The following is a 14,871-nucleotide window of genomic DNA, read 5'->3' on the forward strand; positions in this document are numbered from 1 at the left end:
TACGTATATTCTATCAATCATCTCCTCTACAACATATTTGTGAAGTTCTGTCAATAATTTTTTAATGAATTAGATGTCACAAGATTGTAACTTGCATTTGAAAGAACTAAAGGTGTGATTCAATTTCATATTCACATATACCTTTAGGCTTCTCCACGTTAGCCAGATGCCTAAACTTCCACTGTAGGCAGTGGAGGTCTAGCATTAGTGCAGCTTCCAGCACAGAGGAACCCAGTGCTGTTTGAGAGGTGCCTTGGGTTATCATAGTACCAGGTTCCCAATCGGTTTTCTGGAAGGGTTCTCGCATAAATCCAGTATCATATTTGCTAGTCCCATGTGGATTCTTAGATAACGTGACATCTCCAAAGGTGCTAGATGCTTGTTTTTATACAATTGGATTAAACATTTGCTCTTTTTATGGGATGGGGATTTGAATGTTGACCTGTATCAAAATAATATGAACTTAGGAGTGCTAGCAAGTATGACAAGATGACAATTTCTCTCACTATTGAGAGAGAAATTCCTCACTATTGAGGAATCTGATTATCTTCTGACAAATTCACTGTAATAGAATTTTGCCTTTTTTTTCTTCTTACTGACAGATAAGATCATGCATCATTTTCAGAGACATAGTTTAAAGCTAGCTTCAGATCAGTGAAGAAAAAAACATAACTTTTTTTTACATGTTACCTAGCATTTTTGCATAACTTAAAAATAAATAAAAATAAATTAAATACATTAAATACTTTTAAAAAATCACAGTCCTTTTAAAATGAGGTTTCAGACAAGATTCTAGGGTGATCTACATATTCCTGTATTAGCTTATCATAAGAGAAATCTGGACCTTGAATTTCACTTGCCTGTGAAACAACAATTATTTGATATTATTCAGTGCAGGCAAAATATGTTCTCATTTCTCTACTCTTCTTATATGGAACATCCACTTGATGTCTTTCAGTAAAGCAGACTTTTTTTTTTCTTTTTATTTGAACAACTTCTCTAGTTGTGGATATATCTGGTCAGCTGATATTTTATCTGACAAAAGATGTGATAATTCAATGCAGTGTCACCCACTGCAGAAGTGCACTTCTGCAGTGCAGAAGAGATCCTTTTTGTCTTTTAACTAACTCTGAAATAGTCTAAAAGTCCTATTTCAGTTTAGTTGGCTTTTCTTCTATAGATAAGTGACAATATGAAAACTTACAAACAACTAAAATGATAGACTGTCAGTGGAGTTATTGTGTGGCATTCATTTTGAAATGCAGTTTTGCTTCAGTGCAGTTCATTTGAATACTTTGAAGCTGTAATGAAATAGTGTTCGATTAAAATGTGGTGGCAACATAATGCTATACTACTGTTTCTTTATCCTATACTCAGTTAACCTGGCTTTTTATTGTGTTCAGTATGTCATGATATCCTGAATATAAGGCTTGCTACTAAAAATGTAAGGATAAATTCATTTAGTGCAAAAAAATTGATCTCCACTTTAGTAAAACATTTTTGGCATGTGCTGATAAACGTATTTGGGAATGACACTGATTAATAGAAAACACAGACCTTGCCTCTCTTTGTAGTAACTTTGCACTGAGAAAGGTTCAGATGAATGTTTTAATAAAAATAGTTCTACTTCTGTTGCTCAGAAAACTAGTTTATTCTATGTGAAATTTTTATTCTCATAAATGTCCCTCTCAGCATGTATAGAGTGTGTTCATGTGTAAATACACATTTATTGATAGATTATATCAATGTCACCTGTCAAAATCAATGTACAGCTTTGGTGAGAGTCTATCTTTCCTTCACCTGCAAAATGACACCATTTTAAGTGCACGCTCTGTGAAATGTATGATATAGCACTCTCTGCAAGAAATGATGTCTTTTGGGTTGAGGAGACATGCTTCACCTGCTTGTCTATGTCTTTAAAAGGTCACATTATTTCACATTATTTAGAGTCATTATTTGGCACCTTTGTATCTTTGCTGTTTTAGGGATTGCTGGTCACATTGTTGATTAGATCAGATTGTTGCAAAAATTGCTCTCTGTGTATGCCTATTCTATTATTCTCGTTGGCAATATATTTTAAAGTCCTTTCAATAATTTTTTACTCATTAGGATACCAGCATATTATAACTCATATCTGAAAATCCTGTATATTCAATGAAACTAGTACAGGTAAATGCAGTGGAAGTGGATCTAATCACAGTGATATACCTAATGTTATTTTCCAGTTCAGACTCTGATTTGCACCCATTTTTTAGCACACAAATAGACTGCACCACAATAGCTTGCATAGCTCTCAGCAGTGAAAATGAGGCACGACTTTCAACAAAGCTCCAGTGTCATTTAGACAGCTACATAATATGCTAAGACTTGCCAAAATGCTTCACCCCCAGCTGCTCATAGTAATTTTAATGAAAACAGTTGGGTACAAAGTACTTTCGAAAGTCTTTCGTTGTATGTTCCTTTTTATGTTCCTAAACGGAGCTGACCATTTTTGGAAATCTGGATTTAAACACCTTGTCAGACATATATCTTCCCTTAGAGTTGTCCTTGCTCTGTTTTCATTTACAAAGGTACAAGATGCTTTCAGTGTCATTCAAACTTGGACTACGCTGTATATAGTGAACAGCGTTGTTTTGTTCTCCAGTAGTATATTTTGCTCATTAGTGGCAATAATGGCAAAAATCAAGAAGTGCTGTTTTTTTAAATTGTTTTCTGTGGAGTTTATCACACACTAGTGGGCTCTGTTTTCTCATAGAGAGGGCAGGGAAGACATTGGGGAGAAAAATTGCATCACAGGAGAAGAACAGTCTGCAGAGTTCACAATTTTGTTGACACCTAAGCAACAGGTAGCAAGATCTTTCCATATGGGCTACAAGAACCCAGCAAACCATAAAGACTTTAAAATCTGCCAGTGGGGCAGATTCTCCCTGCCTGCTCAGGAGCTATGATGTAGAAGGACCTGTAGGACCACATGCCATGCAGTCCCTGAAACCCAAGGCACGGTCTAACTCGTGCAAATAACGAATACTGTGCAAACCCAGATGTCTAAGTCTACCTATTTATAGAGGTTAGCGCTTCCATACCTATTTAATACAAGGTATACTTATTTTATACTCATATTGATTTCTATAGTTCAGTGTGGAGGCACCTCAGCTAGTTTTAGACTTAACTAGAGTGACAGGAAGTGTAGGGTAGTGCTGGTTTCTGTAGGCTTCCTTTTCCCCTGAGTGGAGTCTCCCTAATAGAAAAACAGATCATCAGAAAAGTTTTCTTCTCCAGTTTGCTGAGACAGCAACATTTTGGAGATTACGTATATACTAAAAGAATTCTTCATATGTCACACTTGTCCTTGAAATGCTCTCTAAAGAAAAGGTATTTTAAGTTACAAATATTTTCATTTCTATATGAGTTTTTTTTATTATTTATTCAATCTTTTTGAGTGTTTTTAAGGCCTAGAGATCACATTTGAAACAGAAGAACATTATTTAAAGAAAAAGTTGTCCTTTTGTGCTCCATTTATTTGTACTCAAATTTTTATAGGAGTGGTATCAAAATAACATCAATTTTGGTAGACTAGTAACTGCAGTTTAAAAAAGAAAATAGTAATTTACAAATATAAGCTATTACTTGTTATTGGCTGAATATCATTTGTATTCCATTAGTTAGCATTTGTCATGCTTTTGTTTAATCTTCTATTCTAATTTACTTATCATCACTTTTAAAAGAAAAAAAAGAATTTGATTCAGAAGAGTTTCCAATAAAAAAACTATCTGTGAACTGAAAAAGATCAGACAATAAGAATATTCTGTCATATCTCAAGCTTTTTGCTGATGCTAGTATATTTTATTTTATTTTTAATGTGACTTCTTTAATGATTGTCTTCCTTATGAACACTTTCTGAGCTGTAGAACTTTTCTTATTTCTTAAGTAGTACTTTAACATTACTGCAAAATATGCATAGCCTCAGAATTAAGAAATATATTTTACTTTTTTCCCCCCCAGGGATTAGAGAGGAAAAAAAATGTAAGGCTTTTGGACATAGTCATCTCACCTAACTTTAGATATCTAGAATACAAATGTCTAGCATTTGAGATAGGCATTTACTTCATTAAAAGATTTATCATGATATAAATCAACTTTCTTCTCTCCATTTACTACATCCCAGGATGATGAGGTCAAATGTAGATCTCTGAATCTGTATAATTAATTATAGAGAAAGCTTGCACTTGAGTTTTTTACTTTTCATTCATGCCCCTAAATCCCTTATTGTGGGAAGAGAGCTAGTTTGTACAAGTTAATCATCCTTTCTTTAAAGCCTTTCTTTGAATGAATCTCTGATACAAATACTGATACAAAACTTGATGTAGAGAACTTGATCTCGTAAAAATAGTATAGTTTGATCTTAGCAAATTACTTTCGTCTTTAGAACTGCAGGGAAAAAACCTAAACTGACTTAAATATGGAGTAAGTCTTAACTCAGTAAAGGATGCTAAGATATAGCTTTGATCATTTTAACATTGAGGACTGGATTTTTAGGAGTGTTGATTGTATCTTAAATATATGTAATGTCACGTGTGCAAATTTCTGCAAAGTGCTTTGAAGGACTAGTATGCACAACTGAGAGAATTTCTGTTAATAGCAATTAGATTTTAAATATATATAAAATACACTGATTTATAAAATCATTGTCAAAGGTCACTGTTGGAGGCAGATGTTGTTTCATCAGATTAAAAAAAAAAAAGTCAATTCCTATTTTCCTAAATTGAAAAGCATTTTAATCTGTAATACACAGGGATGATAAGTAAATTGGTCAAATTAGTACCATTTGCAAAGATATACCCAGTTGTACTATTTAGACCAAGGAAAGTCAGTGTGTGCCAAAAGAGTGGACGTATTTAGGAATGATGTTAAAACTAAAGTTTGAACAGTGTGATAAAAGACAACAAGGGACCACTTATACAAAATAATATTGAAGATTTTAATAAATGGGCTCATTAAATCATAATCTTTGGGGATGTGTTAATGTTGTGAAAGTAGTTTCAACACCACAGTTTAATTACTTATCACAGATGCTACCAATGAATATTCCCATCCCACTACTTAGTTTATTCAATAGAGTGGGAAAAAATAATCAGTTTCTTCATTTTTATACTATAAATGCAAAACCTCAGAGAATGTGTGTGCGTGGGTGTGTGATTGTTTGTTTACCTAACATATTCATTTTGGTAACCCAATGGTAGGTTAAAGAAAACAAACTTCATCTGTGCTATATATTTTTTTAATTCTTTTATACACTGGTGTGGGGGACAGGGAGGACTCAAGATTATAAGTAAAAGGCAGAAAGCCAGATTTAAGATTTCCCCTGAATATGAAATTATTTTTTATGTGTGGGGAAAAAGCTGAAATTACATTTCAGTTAAACACTAAACACATTTCCACTACCAGCAACTATGATCACAGAAAAAAAAAAAGAAAAAAAGAAAAAAGAAAAAAAGAGAAAAAGAGAAAAAGAAAAAAAGAAAAAAGAAAAAAAAGAAAAGAAAAGGCCTGGTAGATGTCAGAGTTCAGTTCTTAGTCATAAAACACTAGATTTCTTTCCAAAACTCCAGTCCAAGACTGTTTGCAATATATTATCTGATTGTGCTGTTTGCAGTATATTATCACCTGCGCGCAAGCACAGATCATAGACTTGCACACAACCTCATGAAAGTCTGCTGTCTAGGGAATAAATCTTAATGTAGACTTCTAATGATTAGCCTTATATTTCAAGAAAGAACTGGTTTAGTTTCCTAAAGATCTTTAAGTTCTTGTCGCTTATTGCTAAGGAGAAAATATCCTCTCTCTGAGAATATAGAAATCTGGGGGATTTAGTATAGTCTCTTTGTCAGCCTGTTGGAGAATAACAATATATTATAAATAATGAGCAACAAAGATATTGAATTTCATCTATTCAAGCTGTTACTGCACAGAAATTCTTGGATATAATCTCTGAACTAGAAGAGGTTTACTTAAACCATTAATTAAAAGTGAATAAGAAAGAAAGAATTCCAGTCAGACCCTGAATGTTTGCTGATCTGAAGCAAAACAATAGAAAACAAAACAAAATGAAAAATGCTAAATTGGAGAAAATATTCATTGCAAATATTTTTCATGATTTTGTTTCTAAGACAGTATATTGGAATGGTTTTCCTAAAAACTCTATGAGTTCAGAGAGATAAACTAGATATAAACTATCTTTTAAATTTCAGTTTAGGGCCCCTAATTACAAAACAGTCAAACGAGTAACAGAGATGATTATTTTGCAATTTGCACAATTTATACAATTTCTAGCAAAACAAAAAGGTCTCTAAGTAATATTGCTAAGGTTCAGCTGGATCAAATGGGATTTAGAAATGGAGTTTACACATTAGCTGCATGCATAATCAATTTTTGAGCTTGTGATCTTTACATTTAAAAGTCCAGAAAATATCGTAACTTTTGTGTTTTTAAAAAGAATAAAAGGAGACAGTGAGTGAATTTTTAAGTGTTTAATCTACTTCAGTTCAAATCTAATTGCATATCAAGGTCTGGATGAAGAATGACATTGTTGGCAATACCTTGGCCTATCTTCAAAGTGCAAAAATTTATAAGTAATGATTATAAGAAATAGTAAAATATAGTTCTATTAAATTCACAATTATGCAATCCCTGAAGTTGGTATCTTGTGCTACACAAAGTTAAGTCATTTGGTTATCTACAAAATTGCCCCAATTTTCAAAGTAATGTATCATTCTTGATGTTGTTTTCTAAACACTAAAGTAATGTGTTTTTTTAAAAAAACAATCATTGTGTCTTATCTTTGTATTCACTTCAAAGTATATAGTTATTTTAATTTTTAAGAGCTTTTATTTATTCTGAATATATCATTATTCTCCGAATGTTTGTCTTAAACACTCCAATAACAGTCAATAGCCCAAAATGCTTTCAGTTTTCATGTAAATAATGCAAACGTGCTGCTGTTCTTGCTCCTGTTATCTTATTATTTCACAAGAATAACTAGTTTTATATCTATAGAAATATTTTGATGTATTTTTCCTTATTAGAAAATAATACTGATGACTGAAATATCTCTTTCATTTTACTTGAGAAGAAAGTTAATATTATTATTAGTGGAAACCATTTAGAGTCCTAACATAGACATTTAAATTAATACCTTATGTTGTCAAGAAAGCCATAACTCTCCCTTACTTAAATCTGTTTTTTTCTAATATAGCCGTTCAGCAGAAAATTCACTTGAAGTTATAAGAGGGAAAATTAAAGTGTAATCGACAGAGACAAACCATATTTTACTTCCATTCTCCAGTACCTTTCTGTTATTAATTTTATAATTCAGTTTCTTTTCTACCTTTGGTGATTTGCGGACTAATCCATAGTAATGGAGAATTCCTGATTGTGAAATGCATTTATTCATTTTTTTCAAACATTTTGAAACCTTCATGCAAAAACCATGCAGTGAGGATATTTAGGATTACTGGAACTGGTCATAAAATGGGCTGTAAAATTTCAACTGAAATAGGCGAAACGGGAGGAATTAGAAAGAACTGGGATATATTTTCTACAGAAAGAAATCTGATTTGTAAAAAGTTTTTAATTTATGAATTTAGAATGTTGTTTCAAGTGGCTTATTTGCTAGAACATGAAAAACATCACTCATTCTTTTCTAGCTAATTTTAACTAGACTTACAGTGATATAAAAGGACAGTTTATCTGAAACTCTGCCTGTTATTCCTGATTTAATCCTTCTTAGTGAGATTAGCATTTAAATTATCTTCCATCATTTTAATTTAAGTCTTTAACAATGGCTGATGGCTACGCAATAACCTTGCCTACACCAAAAGTCTTGTTCATACCAGCCATCATTTAAATCCCAGAGGAAAGACATGGATGTATTCTTTTAGGTGGAATCCTGAATTAATTGAAGCATGATCAAATATATTCACACAGAGATAGCCATTCAATATGCTGTTAATTGTATTAGCTCAGTATACTATTGTTTTTATCTATAAAGTCTAATTTAAGTGAAAATATTCAAGTTTGACGTAAGGCTGTTCTTGGAGAAAGAAAGAAGAAAAAGAAGAAAACTATTTACAATTCATTGCAGAGTTGTCTCAAAAAAAAAAAAAAAAAAACCCATAGATTGTCTCCAAGGTAACTAGAGTGCAATCAGCCTATGAAAACTACAGTTTCAGTGGCAACTGCTGATCTGTTGCCAGTTGCAGAATCTATGTTCAGAGTGGTCAAGAGAGATATGCATTTTTTAAGAAAAATATTAGGAAAATGGACCATTTCATCAAACTCTTAAGATGAAATTTAAGTAACTAATTCACTGTTTTTTTAATCTAATTGGTTCAAAATTTATTAAACAAGGATAAGAAGTTTAAGCAATTACAATTGAACAATTACTCTTATAACAAGAGGTTTTGCATCCAACAGAAGTAGTTCAGAGACTGTTTGTTTTATGAAAAAGATAGCAGCACTTCATGTGGAACTTTGTTCTCCATCATGTTTGTGGTGGAGCATAAATAGCCTGAAATTGCTTAAAATAAATATATAAGCTTTTGATCAGGATAATGATGAATTAAGTCAAAATCTGCAGTTATAATAGAATTTACAGATATTTCTTGCAGATGTCTTATAGATAGAGAATAAAAAGTAACAAACGATTTATTCCTTTCAACTACATTATGCAACTCAAATATCAATACAATGACCTAGGGATAATGAATTCCTCTTTTGCCATCAGCTTTAGACTGATAGAAATCTCTTCTAATAGGCACCTCTTCCAAAGACGCAACAGTGCTTCCTGTCAGCTGGAGTAGCATAAGCATGGCAAGACTTTGAAAATGGACAGAAATCTTATTTTAAAGACAAAATTTTAAAACAGTATTTGTATATTTTCTAGGAATTCATATGAATCATTTATTTGCTTTTCATTTTTACCTGTACAAAATACAAACATGATCTTACCCTTTAAAAGTGTATTCTTTCCTACTGGCTGTATTTCTGTGATCATTGACATTAACTGTAACAAATCTGTTCATGGAAACAGACGCATAAAAGGACAATGTTGTCCAATCAAATATTTCTTTTGAAGACCATTGAATATGCAAACTTCTATGTCATTTTTACTTCAGATTTTCATTTCGTATGGTAATGTGTTCCTCTGATTCAAAGTTGTCAACGACTTCAGATATATTTTGGCTCAAGAAAGAGGCTCTTGTGCTTTGTTAAACAAAATGTTCCATAAAAATCCACATTTCATTTACTCGCAGTTCATTTCAAGGCTTTTAGCTTTTTGTTCTTGTATTGTGATTATTAAAAGTATTAAGATAAGGCTAATCTTATGTTCCACATAATGCTGGCATGTAGGTTTCTGAGGGCACAGGACTCTCTAGTCTTTTTTAGAGGAAAAAATGAACAGGAAAATGCACCTAGCTATTGGGAGAATTTTTAGAGAACTGGAAGTTGCTTTCTGCCTACCATAAAATTGACATATTTGAATATGGAACTTAATACCATTCAGGCTATAGAATAATCACCACAAACCAGATCTAGTCCAGAGTAATACTCTTCAGGAAGCCAATGACATCAGGGTCACTGTGACAATACAGCATGAACATGGTGTTGTTGGGAAATCATGTATTCCCCTTTCCACTCACTTCAGTCACTTATGAGACATGTAGAGGAGACAGGACATGAAGTTCCCTCACCCTGCAGAATGCCAAAGAAAAAGAAAGAAAACCTACTGCAGAAATCCAGTCCTGGGCCTGGTTTCCTTTGTGTGCATGCGCTGATCAGTCACATCACTTAGGATCTTTCTGTGGGAAGTTACCAGACAGTCCGTGCAATTTTCTCTTGTGTATCTTGATGCAAATATGTTAGATCGCTTACAAATCTGTAGTTATTTCTCCAAATTACAAACTTTGGTCTTTACTCATTTACAAAAATTTGGGCTCCTTCAATATTTAGTCTTGTAAAATCAAGATTTACTGTAATAACTTATTCATAAACACAACTAGTCTAATCCTTCAAAAGAGATTTTATGATGGAGTCTGATACAATTTTAGATATAATAATATTTGCAAGTAAGTCTCTAATTTGAAACTACCATACTGAATATAATATGAGCCTTCTCTGGTACTCTTGCCTTTGCAAAACATAATGACTTATGTAGGTGTCTCTAATGTAAGGAAAGCCAGGCAGTATTATTCTAGCTTTAATCTCTTCCTGATGAAAAATTATCTAATGGCATTTAGAAGAAAATAACAATTTTGGAAAATGTAGAGGTCTTACCTGACCAGAAATCATCATTCCTTTCAATCATTTCATTTACTGCTTTCTCTGCTTTCTGTCTCTCAAAGTGCAGACTTTGTGTTTAAAATGCTCATTGTCTTGAATTCTACTTCTAGGTGGTGTTTAGCATCTCAATTTGTCATGCAGGAAAGATTTTCTCACTTTGTTCAGTTTAATAACCCTGGGGTGGTGGAATTTGAGGTTTAGTTTGCTCTGACTATGGGCATATTGTCATATCTCACATATTTCACAAAGTAGGAAACTCCACTTAAAAAAACTGTGTGTGTTGTGTGCCTCTTCAGGAAGATTGCTAAAGGGGGATCTCATGAATGTTTTGGTCTGTATTACTTATTTGTTTTATTTGTTTTACAAGTGAAATATCTTTAGATTCATATCACTTTAAATGTACATACATATTAGGTATGCTAAATTTTACATATTATATATTGCTGTTCATATATATAGTAATATACATATCTTAGTATACTAACATGTTTTGAAATTAGACTTTTTTATACATGAAAACCAAGGAAATTGTATATAAAATGTATTTTATGAAGAAAAACTGTAACTGAGGGGTAAGAGACTGGATTGGGAATCAAGATGGAGGAAAAGGATATACCAGAGTATCTTTTTAGCCAGTTTGAATTTTGCATGGGAGATTCTTGGACCTGTGTGAAAGATTTTGGGCCACCTTATTAAGCAACAGAGGTGCACAAGCTTTCGTCTGTAATAGCAAACATCATTTAAAGCAAAGTATTTCTATCTATTACAGGAGGAGGAGAAGTTAAGGAAAAAATGATATATTAACAATACAGAAAACATCTTGTCAGAGACTGACTAGCCTGAAGGGAGGAAGTAGCCTTTTTATTTAATTATTTTTGCTGAGAAAGGCAATGTCTGCCTTCTCTCAGCCTTTGTAATTATTGTTCTGTCATATCTCTGCTGTTTACATATGAAGTAGTGATGAGGATCTGCTAGTACCGTGATAGTATTGCAAATCCACATATATGTGGCTTTAAATAACACTACTATTTGCAGTCGTTGATTCTTCTGTGGTGTCAGAGTATTCCTACTACAGCCAATTTTAGTCCTTTTTTTTCCCAGTTCTGCAGTGTCTTGGATGCTACTCTTCTCCATTCCTTTCTTGACAGTGGGACAGTTTTGTCTGCATCGTCTCTCCCTAGAGCAGGGTGCAGGAGAGGGGAATGTGGGTATTCCCTTCCCTGGCAAACGGCACCCTCCTTTCTCCCAGCACTGGCTGAATTTCCTCCTAGGTGCCACAGGTTCAACAGAGGGGAATGGGACCAGTCCCGTGTCACAGGTGATCATCCCTGTAGAATATGTGAGGTGCAACTTAATATCATTCAGAGGAATGAATTGAATCCCTAATGCTCACATCTAAAGCAGAGTTGCAAATCACAGGGATAAAAATGGGGCTGGGTTAGATTTGTCAGGGCGCAGCAAGAGCAGGGCTGCTTCCCAAGGGGAGGAAGCTAGAAGTTGAGGGTGAGTGCCCTCAGTGACAAGGGGTGCAGTCCCACAGCACCTGAACAGGAAGAGCTGAGCAAGTCTGGGGATGGTAAGAGGGTCAGCCAACAGGTCAGTGATCACCAGACAAGGCTGTAGCGTCAACACTTGCCCAAAGAGTGGCTAGGAAGCCAAGTCAGCACGGCAAAGTCCTGATCATCCAGGTACACAGCCAGGCACCGCATAGCTGCAATGTAGCTCAAGCAACGACCAAGGGCAAAGGCCTGAGCTTAAATGCAGCTCCCGAGCCAAAGTATAAGAAGAATCAGCTTTCTCATACACCTCCCTCCCATGAATTACCTGAGTTCACAACAGTATGATGCAAAGTTAGAGATCTGTGCTGCATCTGAGCTGACCTTAAGCATGGTCAGCTAAACCTTTAGGAGGTTAGCCAACCCTTAGGAGCCAGCCAATGCACTCAGCTCCCTGAGAAGTCCCTATCATTTGATGTTTTGGGCATCTTCTCCAATATGAAATTCAGAACTGTGAAAACTGTGTGATATTCAGGGAGTGCTTTTCCTGCATGTCAAAGTAAAATATGTGACGTTCCATCAAGGTTTTTAAAATCCCTAAGCTTCCATTTTCTGTGCATCTTGGCCTTTGCCACCTGCTCTGTGTAGGCAACAAGGAATGTAGGGAACTACATGGCCATCACGGAGAGAGGCCTAATATTAAAAAAATCCCACCTCCACTAACTGTAGCATATTTCTTATGAATCTAGCTGCATTACTAATGTTGGAGTGATTCTAATAAGTAAACAAATGGCCAATATATATGGGGATCACAGCCTAGGAGAAATCCATGGCTGAGATTTAACATGAAACATTTGTCAGATTAGAATAAGAATTGAGAAATAAGACTGTTCCTGAGCAGCCAAGGAAAAAAAAAAAGTGGGAGAAACATCAAATAAAATGTTTTTAATAGATAATTTGCCCAACTGCTTGTCAGTGGTTTTTTTATATTGTCTTTTATATTACTTGCCACTCATGTCAAAATAAATATTGTCAGAAAAGTAAGCATTCTAGCAACAGTTAAATACTGCCTCAAATAAAAAGGAAATATTTTCACTGAAGTTGTTCCGTAAAGTTAGACACTGAAAGAGACTCTGAGAGAGGCTATAGGTTCATTAGGTATTTCAAAACAGAAAAAATAACATAGTCAAGCAGTTCGAACACAGAAAGTAAACCCCTCTGATACTTCCTGTTAGAGGAAAACAAATTTGGTTCTGTGCTAACCTAATTATCACTAGCTTTGTTTTCCTAATACAGCATTTTTATTTTTTTTCAGAAAGTACGAGATGTAACAGCTAAGCAACTTTAAAATATAGCTAAAATTTAAAACACTAATTTCTCTATTTAAAATTCTTATCTGTTCACACACTGCAATGTGAGAATTTCAATTTTAGCAACTACTCTTTTATGCTATTTGTTTTAATTATGCTTTTATTAAGCTAATAACAAGTTCCATCTGACTTTCAAGAAAGTAGCATTATTTGAGGAAAAAGAGTAGGGATGAAGATGCAAACTTCAAGTTCCTAGAGTCATCCTGTCAAGACTATATTTAAATGGCTAGGTGGGTGGTAGAAATTCAGACTGTATATACAGAAGATTGAATATAAAACTAGTCAACTAATTTTAAGCACCTACGATGAAAAATGGTGACTTTGTTTTAACAAATACACACTATCAGTACAGCATACCAGTATCAGCCTCCTACTTTTGTGTTCATTAGACCTGACTTTCCTTTTGGCAGTGCTTGACTAATTTTCACTCTAGTTCTCAAACTGATTTTGCTTCACTGGGATGAAACGTGCCGGCTCTCTGCAGCATTGTGCTGAAGGTAATCCAGAAGTACAACTGAGAAAGGGCTTAGTGGATTTTTTATCTGGGGAAAATAAGGCACACAGAGACACAAAATAGCTAAAAGTTCTTAGGATAGTGCCAGTCTGAGAAGTTTAAGCAATGCTTTGAAGCCATATAACTCTGCCGAAATTGCACTGAATGGGTGTTTTGAGAACCAACAGCTCTATGAGATTCCAAGTGTTACAAAACCCAGAAATCTTCATTTAAATGATAGGCATATTTCTGTCTTAATTAAGTATGTCATAGCCATGAAATAGCAAGCTGAACATAATTTGGTTTCCAGGGAAACATCCTTATTAACTGAATTTCCTGATCAAGTGCATCCTGATTAAATAAAAATGTATTGATTATTTTGATACTTAGTCAATTGGCTTTATATGACTTTTGGTTCCTAAACAGTACCTTTAATTTGAACATATGCCATTCAATATATAGGGTGACCTTTTTTACCACTCACAAGAGTTAGTCCTTAGAAGATTCAAAAATACAGTCCTTATTGCAAATTAGTCCATATCCCAGCATAAGGAGCAGGTAGGAGGGAGGGATGAATATTTTCCTCAGAATTATTTTTCCCATTTTTCCACAGGTAAAAATAGGGCATGGAATAATATGTGCATTAGAGGGATTAGCTTTGTAGCATTATTGCAAGAACTAATAATTTTTATTATTATTTTTTTTAACAAAGGGCTTTTGGGGCATTTTTACAATTTGGCAATTAAGTAACTTTTTTGAGGGAAAAATACATGTTTCTGGGTTTTTTAAGTTTTATTCAGAAATGATTTCCTTTTTCAGGATGAATTTCTGATTGGAGGAGAAAGATATTCATCCTACATTAGTAAGCAGGCACTTAAGCAGATATCAGAGAATGACTGAATGAAACAGAAAACTGAAGATACCTGAAGATCTCAGGAGATCACTGAAATAGTTTTCATTCTGCTCTCTTCATCTCTGATGTGTGAAATCTATGAATTTTGTGTTTGCTGATTATTATTCCTGCTTTTGAAATATAGTGCAATTCAGTTGGAAGGTCCTATAGAGGTAAATGTTTGTTTTAAGAGTCTAAGTACAGACCATAATACCAGAATAAAGAAACTTCCTACCACTTCTCTGGTAGGAAGTGACCAGATTCAGTTATTGGAATTGATTA

The 14,871-nt window shown here is 34.0% G+C and overlaps 1 protein-coding gene across 1 annotated transcript in view; it reads left to right on the top strand.

Annotated features, from left to right (window-relative positions):
* Positions 1-14,871, top strand: part of KLHL1 (kelch like family member 1) — a 257,056-nt gene that overhangs the window by 144,653 nt on the left and 97,532 nt on the right. The gene's annotated exons all lie outside the window — the stretch shown is intronic.

Source organism: Dromaius novaehollandiae, chromosome 1 (genome assembly GCF_036370855.1).
Source record: "Dromaius novaehollandiae isolate bDroNov1 chromosome 1, bDroNov1.hap1, whole genome shotgun sequence".
Lineage (NCBI taxonomy): Eukaryota > Metazoa > Chordata > Aves > Casuariiformes > Dromaiidae > Dromaius > Dromaius novaehollandiae.